The following is a 19,505-nucleotide window of genomic DNA, read 5'->3' as shown; positions in this document are numbered from 1 at the left end:
ATAATATATCTTTAGGGATAAAATACGGTGTATGTTCATAATTATGAAATATCTCATAGAATACATCGTATTTTACTTTACTCTTTAGAGTGTAGAAAACATTTGTTCAAACATTTTTCACTACGGTCTGTTAATTTTTTCTAATGAAACTCTACACTTCCTCTGGTAACTAGAGTCTTCTGCATGTCACCTTTTGATAATACAGTTAAAAAAAAAATCTTTTATGTTATTATTTACTTACTTTAAAAATCACTTCCCAGTTACAATTTTTTACTTCCAAAACTTTACATTTATCCCAACATAAGCGCATGCGCATAAAAGTTGCTGAATGTTAAATTTTTTTCAGGTCGAATGTTAATTTTTTTCAGTTTTTTATGCGAGGTTTTAGTCGCGTTTACTTGATTATTTTGGCGGGAAATTTTATTAATAAAATAACTGGTTATTTAATCAGTAATGCTACCTATGACTCGTTACGTACGAATCGTTTTAAAATCCTTGTTTTACCTAAATTTGAATGTAGGAGTTGTTTTTATAGAAAAAAGCGTTGTCGTCACTTGCTTTTATCACAGGGTAAGACCTCTTAATAAATGCCTCTTGTTTTCTAGTAATTGTTAAATACATATCTGTGGCCTCCAAAAATATATACCTACGGAGATAAAGCTACAATTAGAATGCTTTAGGTATAATGTGAATTTATCTAGCTATTTTTCTAAATTAGCCGTTATATTCTTGATTGGTTCAATTTACGGCCGAAATTTTATATACCTAATAATAATAAATTAATCGATTTATCTGTAAGGCTGGCAACGCATTGGCAAATCCTCTGGTCCTGCATGTGTTTCATGGGCGGTGGTAATCACTTAACATCAGGTGCCCCGCCTACTCGTTCACTCGCTATTTTTATTTCAAAAAATCCGTCAATAAGTTTATTAGCAACATTGGTATTTGTCAGAAAATACCATCCAATTTTGACAAAATATAACTAGGCTAAGTAACTTATCCATCCATCCATCCATCAGCCTGTAAGCGTCCACTGCTGGACATAGGCCTTTCCAAGAGCGCGCCACCAAACACGGTCCTCCGCCTTCCTCATCCACCCGCTCCCCGCCACCTTCTTCAGGTCATCGGTCCAGCGGGCTGGAGGTCGTCCCACACTGCGCTTACCGGTACGCGGTCTCCACTCTAGAACACGTCTGCCCCAACGGCCGTCGGTTCTGCGACAGACATGGCCTGCCCATTGCCACTTCAGCTTGCTAATCCTTTGAGCTATGTCGGTCGCTTTTGTTCTCCTGCGAATTTCCTCGTTCCGGATTTTATCCCTGAGAGTAATACCCAACATAGCTCGCTCCATAGCGCGCTGAGCGACTTTTAGTTTGTGGATGAGGCCAACTGTCAGTGTCCACGTTTCTGCTCCATACGTCATCACAGGTAGGACACACTCATTGAAGACCTTAGTCTTAAGGCTTTGCGGTATCGACGATTCGAAGACCTGACGTAGCTTTGAAAATGCTGCCCAGCCCAGCTGGATTCTTCTGTCAGCCTCCTTGTCGAAGTTGTTTCTACCGAATTTTATAATCTGGCCGAGGTAGTTATATTCCTGAACAACTTCGATGCTGACATTGCTTAACTTATATTGGACAAGTAACTTATATTGGTTATTAATCTCAGTCGTTAGGCAAATAAAGTTTTACTTACAGGAGTTTTTTAAACTTTTGCAAGTCATGTTTAGGTTCTTGAAAATTAACGTTGATGTGATACTGTATAAGCAAAGCAATTTAAAGAAAATGCTCAGTGTGTCGTATTCCTTTTTGCTGAGGGTCATAGCCGCTTTCCATTAATTACCTTATTAAAATGAATATCAAGACAAATCCAACAAGCCTGAATACAATGGAGGTTGTTAAGGAGCCTCGATAGCTCAACGGTTGAGGAGCGGACTGAATTCCGAAAGGTCAGCGGTTCACTTCCGTTGTCATACCCACTCCTGGCACGCGCTTAATTGGAGGGGAAAGGGGAGTATTAGTCATGATTATCATGGTTAATATTCTTTAAAAAAAGTTATGGATACTTGAGCAGTTAGAATGCCGACTCTATCATGATATTTTGGACATCATATAGGTCTTCAAGCCAAATCCAACGAGCCCAAACACAACGGAGCTATCTTGAGAAGTTATGATCACTTCCCGGTTCCATGAGACCACCTTCATGAGATCACCATATTGCTTTATTGCCATCGAGATTACCTATAGGTTTGTGTTCCTTCCAGTCCTCACCTATGGTGCTGAAACGTGGACACTGACACACGGCCTTGTCCACAAATGCAAAGTTGCTCAGCGAGCTATTGAGAGGGCTATGTTAGGACTTTCCCTGAGGGATAAAATCCGAAATGAGGAGATCCGCAGCAATGAAGCTGATGTGGCAGTGGGCAGGCCATGCCTGTCGCAGAGGCGATGACCGTTGGAGCCGGAAAGTCCTTGAGTGGAGACCGCGTTAAAGCAAGCGTAGTGTGGGACGCCCTCCAGCACGATGGACCGACGATATGTATAAAGCGGCTGGCAGGAAGTGGCTGGATGAGGAAGGCTGAGGACCGGGTTTGGAGGCGCTCTTTAGGGAAGGCCTATGTCCAACAGTGGACGGCCACAGGCTGATGATGATGATGATGTGTTCCAAATTTTAACTTAACCCATTATAGCCTAGCGGTGCCATATGGCACCCAATTTCGCATGATCGGTCGGGGGAACTGATCAAAAAAGTTACATGATTTGACCACATACTAACAAGGCAAGTTAAATGATACAAAACAATTTAATATCGATTGGGTTGATCCAGATATTACCAAAAAGACAAAGTTCAAATGCATCTAGGACTTATTTTAATTGTAAAACGCCGCGACAGTAAATGAGCTCAATTAGTCCATAGCTAAGGTTTGTGAATGATTAGAAAAATATGTCGAGAAGAAAATTCTTTCTCTTCTTCTCTTCTATTATGATGATGAATAGAGTAGATAGAGTGTTTTTAACTTTACGGAGTTATGTGCGTTGTAAGCAACTAAATGTCACTTTTTAACCCCCGACCCAAAAAGAGGGGTGTTATAAGTTTGACGTATGTATCTGTGAATCTGTCTGTGGCATCGTAGCTCCTAAACTAGTAAACCGATTTTAATTTAGTTTTTTTTGTTTGAAAGGTGGCTTGATCGAGAGTGTTTTTAGCTAAAATCCAAGAAAATCGGTTAAGCCGTTTGAAAGTTATCAGCTCTTTTCTAGTTACAGTAACCTTTACTTGTCGGGGGTGTTATAAATTTTTAATTTACACTTGTAACATCAACAGTTTAGTTTTAAATCTATCTTCATACTCCGAGTACTTAACTACTATTAACATTAGCATGTCGGTGATGCAATCATGAATTTTTGACCATCTCAACATCGCCCGACGCGCCTAAAGAAGTTTTCACTTCAATAAATAATGGCACGCAATCCATATCCATACTAATATTATAAATGCGAAAGTGTGTCTGTCTGTCTGCTACGTTTTCACAGCTCAACCGCTGAACCGATTTTAATGAAATTTGGTAAAGGTAACTTACATCCCGGGAACGGACATAGGCTACTTTTAATCCCGGAAAATCAAAGAGTGCCTACGGTATTCTTATGGGTCTATCCGTTTAACCGATTTGAAAGATACATTGATATGAAAGGTACAGCTAGTTCTTACACCCCGGAAATTGACTTCGGCAACTTTTTATCCCGGAAAAGCAAAAATAGAGAATTTTTTTCAAAATTTCCACCTGCCTTTCGCAACCAATGGCTGATCACTGATAAATAATAGGTATATCTATCTACAGAGTTTTCCAGCGAATCGTACATCATATAGGTATATTTATATATATTTAAGAATATAAAAGGCTTGGCGCCTGGTTACGCAATGCCATTTTAAAGGCAATATGTTGTTTCGTGGACGGACGGTGCATGTGTTATGAAGATGTTGACTGTTTCCATTGTCATTGAAATATCGTGACGACGTGACGACGTGACGGATTAGATTGAAAAAATATATAAAAAACTGTCGATGGTTGTGATTCGTGCGATAGGTAAATTACCGTGTTGTTAAAATGAAAAATAAATATTTTGTATTTGTGCCTAAGAAAATAATGAATTCATCATTGAACGCTACTAGATCTTGATTTTATTCTCAGTTATGGCCGTTGAGAAGGTAAAGCAATCTTTAACCCAATGTGCATGTTGTTAAGTACAATCCATACCTAGGTATCTACCTATATCAAATTTAAAAAAAATCTGTTTAGTACAATTTTTTCGGAAAAGAAGACCGTAGGTTTATTCAATTCTTGAATAAATAATATATTCCCTAGTTGTTGTATGGTTATATTATCTTTTATTTTCAAACAATTTCATAGTTTCATTTCACATGTTTGTTTCGTGAAATTAACTGTAAAGATTTAAACACTATTTAATGGAACCATCTCTTACGGTAGTACCTAACTAGGAAAAATAAATTATATATTAGTGAATGAATGTCAATCAAAACTTTTATTTTATTGTTAGCTTAAAACGATTTTATTAATGATCAATGGAAACAGTTGTGAGCGTATTGCCTAGCTTAGCTTACACGCAAATTTACATACATTTTAATAAACTCAGTCGCGGACTTAAGTGGAAAAATGTTGTAATTCTGACGAGAATCGAACTGACTTTTCTTACGATAACCAAGAGATATATAATATACTAGCTGATGCCCGCAGCTTCGCCCGCGTGGATTGGTCAGATCCCCTGCAGCATCAGGATTGAGGAGTTGGACTCCAAACTTTTTATGAAACAATGTCGCAAAGTTCCTCTATCGATTAAAAAAGAAATGACGCAAATCGGTTCAGAAATCTCGGAGATTTCGGTGTACATAGGTAGAAAAACACAACTCCCTTTTTAAAAGTCGGTTAAAAAAGTAGCCTATTTTACGCCCTGGTCAATCCTCTACTTGCCTCTGAAAGTCCCGTCAAAATCGGTTCAGCCGTTCCAAAGATTAGCCTTTTCAAACAGACAGACAGACAGACAGACAGACAGACAGACAGACAAAAATTTTAAAAACGTGTGATTCAGTTATGGTATCGTTCAAATAACCATATGAGCTTAATATGAGGTAGTTATTTCGAAATTACAGACAGACACTCCAATTTTATTTATTAGTATAGATTACAGACAGACACTCCAATTTTATTTATTAGTATAGATTATTATTTAAATGGCAGAGCGGCAGATGGATACATTCATAACACAAGGTTTTCTAGCCTTATAAAACCATGTCTTAGTCAGAACTTGAATTATAAATCACAAGTTATTTTAAACCAGTGATTTTAGGTAGATCTTTGTATTGAAATATGAGCATTTACGAAAATTATGCATTTTTCAGCTATGAACAGCGGTTGTTCATAGTGAAAACTATCAAAAATTAATAATATGCTATAATTAATAATCATCCATTATTACTAAAATATCCATCATTGTTGAACAGAAATCTTTTTCATATTACACAAGTGTAAATTAAAAATTTATAACACCCCCGACAAGTGAAGGTTACAGTAACTAGAAAAGAGCTGATAACTTTTAAACGGCTGAACCGATTTTCTTGGATTATAGCTAAGAACACTCTCGATCGAGCCACCTTTCAAACAAAAAAAACAAAATTAAAATCGGTTCTATAGTCTAGGAGCTACGATGCCACAGACAGATATATAGATACACAGATAGGCACGTCAAACTTATAACACCCCTCTTTTTGGGTCGGGGGTTAAAAATACATACTTATGGTTCCTCCTAAACTAACACGACAATTCATTTAATGTTCGGGTTATTTCACAATGTTTTACTAACCAAATTAAGGTGATAAATAGGTTTTTAAATTTGTTTTAGGTTTAAACTGTCTCGTAAGCATACCTACACTTACACGTTCTGATATACCACAAAAAAGTCTCCTAGATTTTTTTTCTTGGTATCCCAACTTCATACCAAAATTTCCCATATTAAAATCACTAATGTGAGTTGAAAATTATGTTCAAAAACACGCATCCGTTAAAAAAACTCTTTTTTTGGAAAAAAAAACTGAGTATCCTTTTACCGGGTGACTTATTTACTTTTGAAGTTTTGTCCTATCTGTTACTCACGACGTATAAATCAGCTTAATATCTCACTCACAGCTAACAGTTAGTATCAATCTAGTTTAGCTACATAGGTAAGATATACCTTACCTTCTCGATATAATTGCTAGCCACTATTCAATATAATAATTATATTATTATCTAAACCTATCTATAATAATATGGGATTAGAAAATTGTACCTTATATCAATCTATTCCTGACACTTGAACGAGTGAATGATTCAATTATAATGGAATCGTACTGGTTCGCTAAAGGTCACAGATACAAAGGGTTTCCCTTAAAAAAGTCGGTTAACAGGGCTCTTCCGTCACTCGTTTCATACAATCGTAGTTCCAATTTCATTTGAATATTAAGCAACCAAAGTCCATGAAATTTTGCAGACATATTTAAGAAACTAATATCTGTGTCTGTGGTGTTTTAGATTTATCTAAAAATATGTAGTTTTAAAATTACAGGGGCTCAAAGATTTGTATGAAATTTTTTAAGACCTCGTAACTTTGAAACCAAATATTTTAACAGAAATCTGGAAAACCACAGACATAGATATTAGTTTCTAGAATATGTCTGCAAAATTTCATGGACTTTGGTTGCTTAATATTCAAATGAAATTGGAACTACGATTGTATGAAACGAGTGACGGAGAAAGCCCTCTTAATTCCGGTAGGTACGATGTAAAAGGACCTAGTTATTCTTCCCATCAACTTCAGTCAAGACATTTTCTTACAAAACATTCTGGTACGATGCAAAAAGGTCCAAGGTACCTACCTAATGGTGCCATTAAGTTACCATACCTAACTATTTCTTTCAATTAAACCTGCTTAAGCATTAGGGTTCATGGGCTTTTTTAATCCATAGTTCCACACTAACAAATTACCTAATGGAAAAGTTTCCGGTACTTGGGGTTCTTCTTCTTTCTTAGCCTTTGTTAATCCATTGTTGGACATAGGCCTCCTCACGTGCACGCCATTGCTCTCGGTGTTGTGCGAGCCTCCTCCAAGTCTTTCCCGCCAGCTTGGTAATGTCGTCTGACCAACGGGAGGGCTGTCTTCCAACGTTCCTCCTTCCGGTGCGTGGCCTCCATTCCAGCAGCAAACGAGTCCATCGCTCGTCTGTAGTCCTACACACATGCCCTGCCCATCTCCACTTCAACCTGGACACTTTCAAAACAATATCAGTTAGTCTCGTTCTTTTCCTGATTGTGGCGTTTGGCACACGGTCAATGAGCGATATACCCAGCATGGCCCGCTCCATTGCTCGCTGTGCCACTTGCAGTTTGGATGTTATTTGTTTTGTCAGTGTCCACGTTTCCGAACCGTAGGTCATTACTGGCAGCACACATTGCTCGAACATACGCCGCTTGAGATAGATGGGGATCTTCTTATTCTTTAGGACGTCGGATAGTTTGCTGAAGGCAGCCCACCCGAGTTGGATTCGGCGTTCCACCTCTCTCATTTGGCTTTGCTTATCTAGGGTCACTACTTGACCCAAGTAAACGTACTCGTTTACCTTGTCAATCTGCTGACCTTGGATAGATATATGGTCTATATCTGTGTTCCGACACATGAATTTTGTTTTTCCTATATTCATTCTTAGTCCAATAGCAGCAGAAGCATTTTGTAGCTGTTCGAGCATTGTGCGCAGTTCTTCCGGTTGTTTGGCGAAGAGTACGATGTCATCAGCGAAACGAAGATGTGATAGCATTTTTCCATTAATGTTCACTCCGTTTTCAGACCAGTCAATTAATTTAAAAACGTCTTCTAAAGCGGCAGTAAACAATTTTGGGGATATAGTGTCACCCTGTCGAATTCCTCGTTGAATGCTGATTAGCTCAGAGAGTTCATGAAGCCTCACTTGAATTGTGGCACCCCTGTATATTTCCCTTAGCACTTCCACATATCTGTTGTCAATCAAACATCTTTTTAGTGAGTGAAATATTGCCCAGTGCTCAACGGAGTCAAATGCTTTTTCAAAGTCCACAAACGCTAAGCACAGATCTTGATTGTATTCCACACTCTTTTCTATTAGCTGTCTTACTGCAAATATGTGGTCTATAGTAGAAAATTTGCTTCGGAATCCAGCCTGTTCCACTGGCTGTGCATGATCGAGCTTATTAGTAAGTCTGTTAGTCAACACCTTCGTAAATGTTTTGTATATGTGCAGTAGAATGGATATAGGTCTATAATTTGCTAAATTAGTTTTATCTCCTTTTTTAAATATTAGTGTTACTATCGCATTCTTCCACTTTTTGGGCGTGATGCCTTCAAAGAGTACGGTGTTGAATAAAAGTTGCAGCTCTTTTAATACAGGTGTCCCACCCGCTTTTAAGAGTTCTACTGGTATATTGTCTTCACCAGGTGCTTTTTGGTTTTTCATTTGTCGTAAGGCTTCTTTTATTTCGTATAAGCTTATTTCTGGCAGATCTTCCGTAAAGTGGCGTGTCAATTTTGCTCTAGGATCGGAACGTGGGCTCTTAGGTTCTTCGCACTTTGAAGTATATAAGTTAGAGTAGAAGTTCTATACTTCCTTCATTACCTCTTTCAGGTCTGTCGTTTCTCTTCCACCATCGATCTTTAGTTTATATATTTGAGCCACGCTGCTACGTAACTTTCTTCTAAACACCTTTGGGCCCCGGTATTTTTGTATAGTGTCAACTATTGTTTTGTGGGTATGGTTTCGCAGATCTCGTCTTATCGCTGTCTTTACTTGCTTATTAATGATACCAATTTCTGTAGATTGGGGGTTTGAGAGAAGTTCTTTACGTTTGTCAATGAGCCGTTTAGTTTCTTTCGTTAGAATTGACTCCCGCACGCGAGTGTTGGTCATAAATTTTTCTCCTGCTTCCTGGATTGAAGTTGACAGTCGGTTATTAAGTTCGTCTACATCATCATTTGTTTTGTGTTCTTTCAGGAGCTCGGTAACACAATTTTGATACTCTTCCCTATTTAAATCTATTACCGTGTAATCCAATCTTTTCGCTTTTTTGGTAGCAAGTTTTCTACGTTCAGCCTTTAAATTAAAGGAGATTTCTGCTCTGACTATCCTATGATCGCTGCCGATATTCACGCAGTTCAATACATTGACATCTTTACATATGTGCCTCTTGTTGGTGATGATATAGTCGATTTGATTTTTTGTACGCCCATCCGGACTCAGCCAGGTCCATCTCCGGCACGGTCTTTTTGGAAAAAAGGTGTTCATTGCATACAAGTCATGTTTTGCCAAGAAATCAGCCAACATTTGCCCTCTCTCGTTCCTCTTTCCCAGCCCAAACTTTCCTACGTTCGGTTCTAATACAGATGTTTTTTGGCCCAACTTTGCATTAAGGTCACCCATTATAACAGTGTACAAGCATGGAGTCTCTTGCAGTGCCCTTTCAACATCATCGTAGAACATTTCAATGTCCTCGGAGCTACTTGCGCTGGTAGGTGCATACACTTGCACAATTTTTATTTTTGTCAGCTTGTTGATATTAAATATGCCAAATATTACTCTTGGTGAGATTCCTCTTAAACTTTGAAGTTTATCGGCGAAGTCTCTATGCACCATCATACCTACTCCTCCTTCTGATTTTGTATCATTTCCCTTATAGAATAATAAGTGTCCGGACTGTAATCTCAGAAGATCTTCCCCTTGTCTCCTCGTCTCCGAAAGTCCCATTACAGTCCATTTTATGCGATTTAAGACACTATTTTCTAGGTCTAATAATCTGTCGTCTGTTCGTAACGTATTTACATTAAACGTAGCCGTGTATATCGTTGGTTGGCAGCCGGATCGAACCCAGGGATTCTTAGCACCCCTTGTTCTGTTGGTATTCTGGCTGCTGCCGTGGCCAGGCCAAGCAGAACTGCTGGGAACTAGGGGCCTTCTTTTGTATTGTGCTTTCATGAGGGATTAATAGCCTTTGAGACACCACGCTGGCTAGTGCGGATTGGTGAATTCACTCTTTTGGAGATACTCTCCAGGCTTGTGGCAGCCTCCACTGGCTAAGATCTTGGCACCAGGGCAGTCAGGTGTTTAACCGTCGCCTGATATTCGACGTTGTCGCTCTTTAGCACCACCCGGGGAGTACGTGTAGGGCTACAAAGGGTTATCACCTACGGACGCGAGCGACTTTCTACCGCTTTCTACTTGGGGTTAGTTTTTCTAAAAAGCCTGAAACACGTGATTCTTCATTTTATTAATGAAAAAATCACAGATCGTTTTGCGTCTTCATTCCTCATACGCATGGCTAAGGTTTGGAATACTCTTCCGCGATCTGTGTTTCCTACCAATTACAATCCGGGTATCTTTAAAACAAGAGTGAATAGGCACCTTCTAGGTAAACGCGTCCCATCTTAGACCACATCATCACTTTCCATCAGGTGTGATTGTGGTCAAGCGCTTGCCTATAATGAATAAAAAAAAAAGTAAAAAAAAAACATACAAATCTTCGTCCTCTATTATAGGAGTAGAATTTCCAAAATTTGTATATTAGTAGTATAGTATATTTGGAAGCGCCTACGTCATAATGGGAACCTACCTACTGTCAAAATATGAAGTTTCTAACTCCAGCGAATCAGGCTGCGCATGATTCGCTGGAGCCATAGTGATGGCTGCGCATTGTCAGATTAGTCAGTCAGTTAGGACAAGTATTTTATATGACTATAGATTATACTGATAACAGTACTATAGTAAGGCGCACAATTTTACTATAGATCATCTCCAACAGTAAGAAGGTACCCGTAGTACTAGGCCGTATGCTAAGTCGCTCGTTACATTTTAACTGATAAACGATCGGTTGATTTCCTAAGAGCGTTTTAATTGGATGAATAATTCTGTTAGACGGTGCCTATGTATCGCAGTAGTTCGAAACTAAATGTGGGATCGAATGTGGAGATTTTTTATCCGTGCCATTTAGTTTACCTATCTTGTATTATTTCCGGTCTTTTCCTAGTTACTCAGAAAAAGCAGGTGTCGTTTAAGTAATTTTAACGAACTATTGGAATTTCCTCCCAAACCCTACGCGAAGGATACAAATCACAACGCATAGAGTTTATCCGAGAGTTTTAATCTAAAAAAAACCGGCCAATTGCGAGTCGGACTCGCGCACCGAGGGTTCCGTACTCGGGTATTTTTTTTCAACATTTTGTACGATATATAAAAAATATTATAAATAAAAATGTGTTTGAGAATGTACAGGTAAAGCCCTTTCATAATGATAGCACACTTGGTATAATTATCTTATTTTGTAAATTTAAACACATTTTAATTTTTTTAATGATGTTACCACAAATTCATGGTTTTCAGATTTATTCCTTTACTTGTGCTATAAGACCTACCTACCTGCCTTTCATGATTCTATGTCAACGGGAAGTACCCTATAGGTTTTCTTGACAGACCCGACGGACGGACGGACAGACAGACAGACAACAAAGTGATCCTATAAGGTCTCCGTTTTTCCTTTTGAGGTACGGAACCCTAAAAATACGTCATTTGCAATCAATAGGTATTCTAACTTTCTAAGAATAACAAAAATCGGTATATTAATCGGTATAGGTACTTGTATACCCGTTTCTAGGACAGAGAACTAGTGTCTTGAATAGCTTACCTATACCTAGTTAGGTATAGAAGAGCAACGTGGATGCTATTGTCACCTTTTTCCTGCAAACGGCTTTTATAATCCAAACAAGCCATTGTTCTACGGTAGTGTTGACACATTTTGATGGAAGTCTAGAAAATTGGTACTTTACTGCTAGTTAGGTTAGTTTGTCGATTTCAACTTTTAAGGAGCTGTGCTTTAAGTACTCCATGTTTATATGGATACCTTTTTTGGCCGAGTGAATAGGTAGGTACCTACCTACTTAGTAGTAAACTGTCTAGATGATGTCTGTTTTTAAAACTCTCTTTTCAGGGTTCCGTACTACCTCAAAACGAAAAACGGAACCCTCATAGGAACCTACCTGTCTGTGTGTCCGTCTATCGGTCCGTCGTGTCTGTGAAGAAAACCTATAGGGTACTTCCCGTTGTCCTAGAATCATGAAATTTGGCAGGTAGGTAATTACTTAGGTTTTATACTCTTATAGGTAGGTACTTAGCACAAGGAGGCCAGTGGAGTGGTAACTAGCCACGACCCGAAGCCTTCCGACCAAACCAGATTAGACCAGTGAAAATTTAGAAATTATAGGTATAAAATACCAAATTTCTCCTGCCGGGAATTGAACCCGAGATCTCCCACTAATAAGACTACCTAACTGCGCCACTGCGCCACTGAGGACTTAAAAATATGTATGAACTAGCTGACGCTCGCGACTTCGTCCGCGTGGATGTAGGTTTTTGAAGATCCCGTGGGAACTGTTTGGTTTTTCGGGATAAAAAGTTGTTTATTTCAATAACATGGACGCAAGCTACCTCGGTACCTTTCATACAAATCGGTTGAGCGGGTGGGTCTTTTGGAATCCTGCGAGAACTCTTTGATTTTCCGGGATAAAAAGTAGCCTATGTCCGTCCCCGGGATATAAGCTAACTCTGTACCAAACGTCAGAATCGGTTAAACTGTTGGGCTGTGAAAAGGTAGCAGACAGACAGACTTTCGCATTTATAATATTAGTATGGACTGAAATATGAATGAGTATGAACAAAAGCTGTCCTAGAAACCCAAAAATAGATAAGCCAGCCTTCCTCCAAAAGATTGAAAGTTTGTTTTCCATACAGCAATACAAATGCGGTTTACGAGTGTGTTAGTTTTTCGCGATGGACGAAACCAGTACTGGCGGTCGTGCCAAAAAACACAAAGGAGTGTACGTGGAACGAATGGGCTTGATCCTTGTAGTCATCTCTCTTTACTTTTCGTCTCTAAAACAACCGACCAAGTGCAAAATAAATAAAAATCTGTTTTAGGATGTACAGGTAAAGCCCTTTCATATGATACCCCACTTGGTATAGTTATCTGACGTAGAAAATTAACACACATTTTAATTTTTTTTAATGATGTAACCACAAATTCGGGGTTTTCAGATTTATTCCTGTATTTGTGCTATAAGACCTACCTGCCTGCCAAATTTCATGATTCTAGGTCAACGGGAAGTACCCTATAGGCTTTTTGACAGACAGACAGACAAACAGACAACATTGTGATCCTATAAAGGGTCGGACACGAAGGGTTCCGTACCATCATATAAGGACTAATACTTGTTTTCACGGCTACAATGGGTACAAATGCGGTGTTCGAGTGTGTCAGTTTTTCGCGGCGTGCAATGGACGCCCCGGTGCTAGTGGCCGTGCCAAAAAACACAGAGGGGTATACGTGGAAAGAATGGGTTTCAAACTTGTAGTGATTTAAGTCCAACTCTCTTTCGTTTTCTACCCAAAAACACTGTTTAAGTGCGAATCGGTTTCACACACCAAGGGTTCGTGCAAGAAATAACACTTTTTATTTCCAGACCTAGTTCACCGCGCACTCGTAAGGGACCGCGGGTCATAAAATAGATTTAATATCGTGTAGCGCCATTCTGTTATGTGATTTAGTAAACATATTATTTAGTCGTTACACATTTAATTATTTTTTGTGATGTTACCACAAATCCAAGGTTTTTGAATTTTTTCGTTTGTTTGTCATACTTATATGATTCCACGAAAGAAAGAGAAGATTTACTTCGTGCCTGATTCTAGGTTATCGGGAAGTATAGGTTTTAATTCTCGAGTCATGACAGACACGATAGACCGACAGACGGACGGACAGATAATGAAGTAATCCTATAAGGATTCCTTTTTAACCCCCGACCCAAAAAGAGGGGTGTTATAAGTTTGACGTGTGTATCTGTGTACCTGTGTGTCTGTGTATCTGTGTATCTGTGTATCTGTGTATCTGTCTGTGGCATCGTAGCGCCTAAACGAATGAACCGATTTTAATTTACTTTTTTTTTGTTTGAAAGGTGGCTTGATCGAGAGTGTTTTTAGCTATAATCTAAAAAAATTGGTTCAGCCGTTTAAGAGTTATCAGCTCTTTTCTAGTTTTCTTGTAGAAAAGAAGGTTAGATAACCGTTAGGTTCATAATATTATGTCAATTGACAAATGTCAAGCTGTCAAGATGGACGTTGCCTAAATACATAATTATTTATTTGAAAATGATGTTTTGGAAAACTCAGATACTTTGGATCGTCGGGGGTTTTATAAATTTTTAATTTACACTTGTTTCCTTTGCAGATGCCCTAAAAATTTTAGGCTATCATCACTATTTATAAAATTAACACCTTTAAAATACTGCAAAGGGATTTTGCATTCTACTACCATGCCGTGTAAGAAACCAATAAAAGATAATGGATCTGTACTCTGTAGGTATAACATTCTTACCGGATTTCAGGTTAGCGAGTGAATGTTAAATTGTAATCACTATGATAATAACTATTATATTAACGATATAGTAGGCATAATTTCAAAGTTAATTAGGGAAAGTAAGACAGACCTCACATGATCTTAAGTGGATAAACGAATGACCTTTTCTTAAATAGCAGCAAATCTCAGAAAGTATTTTGTGAGTTATCGCCTAAAACAGAAATTTTGAAAAGCTAATGTTACTGGTCGCCTTGGTTCTACGTAGCATTATTTTTAGGAACGTGAGTTTTTGAAAATTCTTACTTTTTTTTAAGCTTCCTTTTTCAGTAACAGCTTTTTGGGGAAAAGACTGCAGCATTTAGCTTAAGATTGAAGATAGCTAACCTGAAAGAATGCAGTTTTTTTAAACCCGCCTATTCGGTTTCTACGCCTCGTACCAAAATTGCTTGGTGACAAATCTTTGCCGAAATGGTGGGAAGCCTCCCAATAGTCCAGACCAGAGAAAAGTTAAGAGTTATAAGTTACCAGATTGCCGCTGTCAAAAATTGAACGTCACCAATATACCGTACTTGTTAACCAAATAGTTTTTGCATTCGTGCTGATATTATGGTCTAAATTAACTGTGTCTAACTTAGGCTAGGTTAGTTAATCTGTTAGGTACCTTTTACGCCTAAATCACCGAACAAATTTTGACAAAATTGACAAAGAGATAAAGTTACGTCATCTCAGGGATAAACAGTGCCCTTATATTAATATGCGCAAAGACACATATTGTTATAAGGATAGTTTTCGTTCAGGAAAATTGAGGATTTCAAAAATTAAAACCTGCGTAGCCTAATTCGAGAGTATATACGAATTCATAGTTTATAATTAATCCTTTTAATAATTTAATTGATGTAAGTTTAGAAATAAGTAAAATAAAAAATGTGGGAAGTAGTAAAGGAAATGACGTTCACGACTTAAAGGCTTAACTGGGCGCAGTTATACATAAAACATGAAAGCTTTAACAGTATCAGGTCCCGCTTTAAATACAAAACGAATTCCTCTTACGGTCACAGTCACGGTTGTATGGGGAAATCTTAATAACCCCATTGCGGGGAGATATTTAAAACATATTTAGACATTATTCAAATTATTTGTATTTAATACGTATTAGAATAATTCTAAGCCTAAAGACAGGTTAAATGAACATAAAATTAATTATAAGGCCTGATCAATGTGATAGCAGTCGAATTTGACATTTTAACAGATTTCCAGTGTAAAATCTGTCAAAATATCAGAAGTGTTCACTCCAAAATAAACAGTTAAAATATAACTTCTTTCCTAGCCAGGTGGTATCCAGCCGGGAATCGAATCTGGGATCTGCTTAAACTTAAAACATCACTACACCTGGAAATGTACATTGTGCGCTTAAATCATAATCGAAAATCATAATATTAATTTACGCTTCACAAAAAGCACCAATTAATTAATAATGATAAAAATTAAAGCTTAAAGTATCAAGTCAGATCGCATCTAGTATGAAAGGCATAAAAACTCAGTACCACAAAAATAGATGTTCGAAAAATGAACATAACATATTTAAACCGATTGCGGCCAATCAGCGCTGTACTTTCGCTGTGTGAGTGACGTTAGCATTTTTATGTGTGACTGTGTGTGTGTGGTGTTAGAAATTTTCGGCTGCCATTGGCTTGTTATGTTTGATCTATTTAAAAGGTAGGTGGCTACGTGGTAACGTGATAATTTTTTTAACATAATATTGTCGTAACCTGATACTTGATTTACATAACTAAGTACCTATCTAATACAAAGGTAGTTTGAAACTAAGAATGTGTTGAAAGTTCAGAGCTATTACTAAATATATTACCTATTAAATTCCACAGTCAATATTAGACTTGCCTTTACCAAAGTTTAAAAAATCCATTAAAAGTATGCTCCTGGCAAAAGCATATTACACAATCGAAGATTATGTAAATGATAAAAAAGCATGGATTTGACTCGCTCCAGCAATGCGCGGGTCTGCAATTGCTTGTATAGTATAGAATATTATTGTAAATTGAACAATTGAAAAGAGCAACCGCCGAGTTTCTTGCTGGTTCTTCTCGGTAGGAACGGCATCACGGCGGAACCAGTGGTAAATTATTTGACGATTCAAAAGCACTTGTAAAAGTTTATTTGAATAAAAATCTATTCTATTCTATTCTATTCTATTAAATTTTATGTGTCAAATGTCAATGATTATTTTAAAAAAAATGGATATTTTTTTTTTGAAAACCATGTAGGTATGTCACCATAGCAAGATAAATGAAAAACGAAATAATAAGATTTTTCAATGGTGTGCTCTACCATGGTCATGCCTAAGTTCGATTCCAGGAAAATCTCAATACGACTAGCTGATACCCGCGATTTTGTCAGCGGATGTAGTTTTCCAAAAATCCCGTGGTAAGTCTATGATTTTCCGGGATTAAAAGTAGCCTAAGTATTTCACTCTCCATAAGTTAAATAAAAAAAAGTTTTCTTTCTTTCATTCTCCAGGCCTTTAACTAGATATCCTTGTAAAAACCACATCAATCCGTTGCTCTGCTGCGGTAGAATTGAAGGACAAACCAACAAACAAACACACTTGTTCATGTATACCTACTTACCTAAGTACTTATGTGTATGGGTAGCGATTTTCAGAAGTCCCACCCGAACAAAGCCGGGTAGCTATATTTAGTGATACTTTTGATTTTTTAGATTGTTCTTGGTAGGAAGGGCGTTCCAAACCAGTTGATTAATTCATTTAACGATTCAAAAGCATTTGTAAAAAAAGTTAAATCCATCCATGCTAATTTAATATTATAAATGCGAAAGTGTGCCTGTCGGTCTGCTAGCTTTTCACGGCCCAACTGTTTAACCGATTTTGATGAAAATGCAGAGTTAGTTTACATCCCGGGGAAGGACATAGGCTACTTTTTATCCCGGAAAATCAAAGAGTTCCCACGGGATTCTTAAACGCCCATCCGTGTAACCAATTTATATGAAATTTGTTACAGAGGTAGTTTGCGTCCCGGAAATTAACAAAGGAAACTTTTTATCATTTTTTTTAAAGGATTAAAAAAAAAACTAAATCCACACGGACAATGTCGCGGGCATCATATAGTTTCTATTATTTTCTATATGTAAATATAAATGGTATAGCACCAGCTTTGTACCTAGTACCTACTCATTATTTTAGATTTATAGAGTGTAATATCAACATACACGTATGCATAATGCATTATCATGCTCACAGCTTGTTTGTTGGTGAAGCAAATGAAATCAAAACACTGTGACAGCCGACCCTATGCCAACCCGCCCCGCCTCCCCCTAAAACACGATAGGTACATAATATACAAAGCTACCATATTACTAATGTACATTACATAACAGAAAATTGTTACTACCATAATTATTAGGGGAAAAAGAAAACTACCATGAACCATAAGTTCTAATTTATTTTCAATTCTTCTTCTTCGTTGTATCACTCTTGGCAGAGTGGTCGTGGTCATCACGAGGTGACGTCTTTGAGGGCAGACGTTATACGCCTCACGAGCATTCGCCACTTCTACCTGCTTGCCAACACTCCAAGGAAGAAAATCAAAAAGTTCTCATGCAATTTTAAAGACCAAATCTACGAGGAAGGCCTCAATAGTTCAACGGTTACCTAAAGGAGCCGACTGAAATTCGAAAGGTTGCCAGCCCCACCCGTTGGACTAAATTGTCGTACCTACTCCTTTTTTTCGTATCCTATCATCATTTTTATCCTCATGGATACCACCGCGGCCGGGGAGGCACGGAGGTTATGTCGGACTCTTACCGACTAAAACCCCATGGCGTTCCATGCATCGCCTGGTGGCTGGGTTATGGGGCAAAACACATTCTCCCAACCCAGCGAGCGGCGCCTGCTGAGCACCCTCCTCATGGGACCAAAATATCTAGTTTCTACACACCATCTGAGGCGCACCACGTACGCTCTTTGCGTACCAGTACTCGAGTCGGAAGGACCACTTTTGTGTCGTACCTACTGCTACCGCAAGCGCAAGCTTTACGCTTAGTTGGAGGGGACAGGAGAATATAATATTATCATGATGAACTTGGCTAGTATTCTTTAAAACCAAAACAAGAAATCATAGACATTTCAATACAAAAATCCAAGACAAACACACCTCTTAATTCCAGCGCAGTCGAGCAAATCAATTTGCAAAGATGCATTTCAAGAGCAAGAGAGCATCGGAATCTCGTGCGTTATTTTTGCCGGCCAACCTTGAATTTTACTGGGTATTTTTGTATTGCACTCATGCACTTGGCTGCAATGTGGTTTTTGATTATAAAAATACCGGCGGAAAGATCGGCCAGCTGTGATGTGACGCGGAACATTTCGGGTTAGATTTGAAATTGGGTCAATTTTTTACTAGTTTTTTGTACCCATTGAGTAATTGCATAAATATACCCACACATTTTGAGAAGGTAGGTACTCGCCATACCAAAATTTCATGTCAAAAGTTGTCACATAAAGCGAATGGTGAGACCATTACCAATGCACTAGGTAGGTATGTATATGTCAATTGCGAAAACATCGTAAGGCAACCTATACCTATGCCTAAATGTTCTCAAAAAAGTGTTAAGTCCTAAAGCACTTATAAAATGTAGTCTATCGTCGGTGCGCATGAAAATTCCGCTATGTGGAAAATCACAAGTTTTCAGGAGAGTCTTTTAGACTTTAATTTTTTGAAAAAATATGTTTTAAAAAAAATCACATAGCTAAAAACATTACCTCTTGAACTAGCACACATGCTAAAGAACGGATTTCTACACACGCCTTTTAAAAACAAGCAAAATGACATAAAAAACGAAAATCCTGAAAAAATACGTAGCGAATTTTGCATGCGCTGCGACGCTATGTCCGTCCTGAGGAAGTAAGTAGGTATCGCTGTATCAACTATCAAGTATATTATAATGCATAGAGATATAATTATTTATAATACGTAAAAAATGAGTTCTGTCTGTCAAA

The 19,505-nt window shown here is 38.0% G+C and overlaps 1 protein-coding gene across 3 annotated transcripts in view; it reads left to right on the top strand.

Moving 5' to 3' along the window:
* Nucleotides 1-19,505, top strand: part of LOC123877456 (zinc finger protein 135-like) — a 168,979-nt gene that overhangs the window by 13,695 nt on the left and 135,779 nt on the right. The window lies entirely within an intron of this gene.

The sequence above is a fragment of the Maniola jurtina genome, chromosome 23 (assembly GCF_905333055.1).
Source record: "Maniola jurtina chromosome 23, ilManJurt1.1, whole genome shotgun sequence".
Taxonomy (NCBI): domain Eukaryota; kingdom Metazoa; phylum Arthropoda; class Insecta; order Lepidoptera; family Nymphalidae; genus Maniola; species Maniola jurtina.
This window is presented reverse-complemented; position numbering and strand designations above follow the sequence as displayed.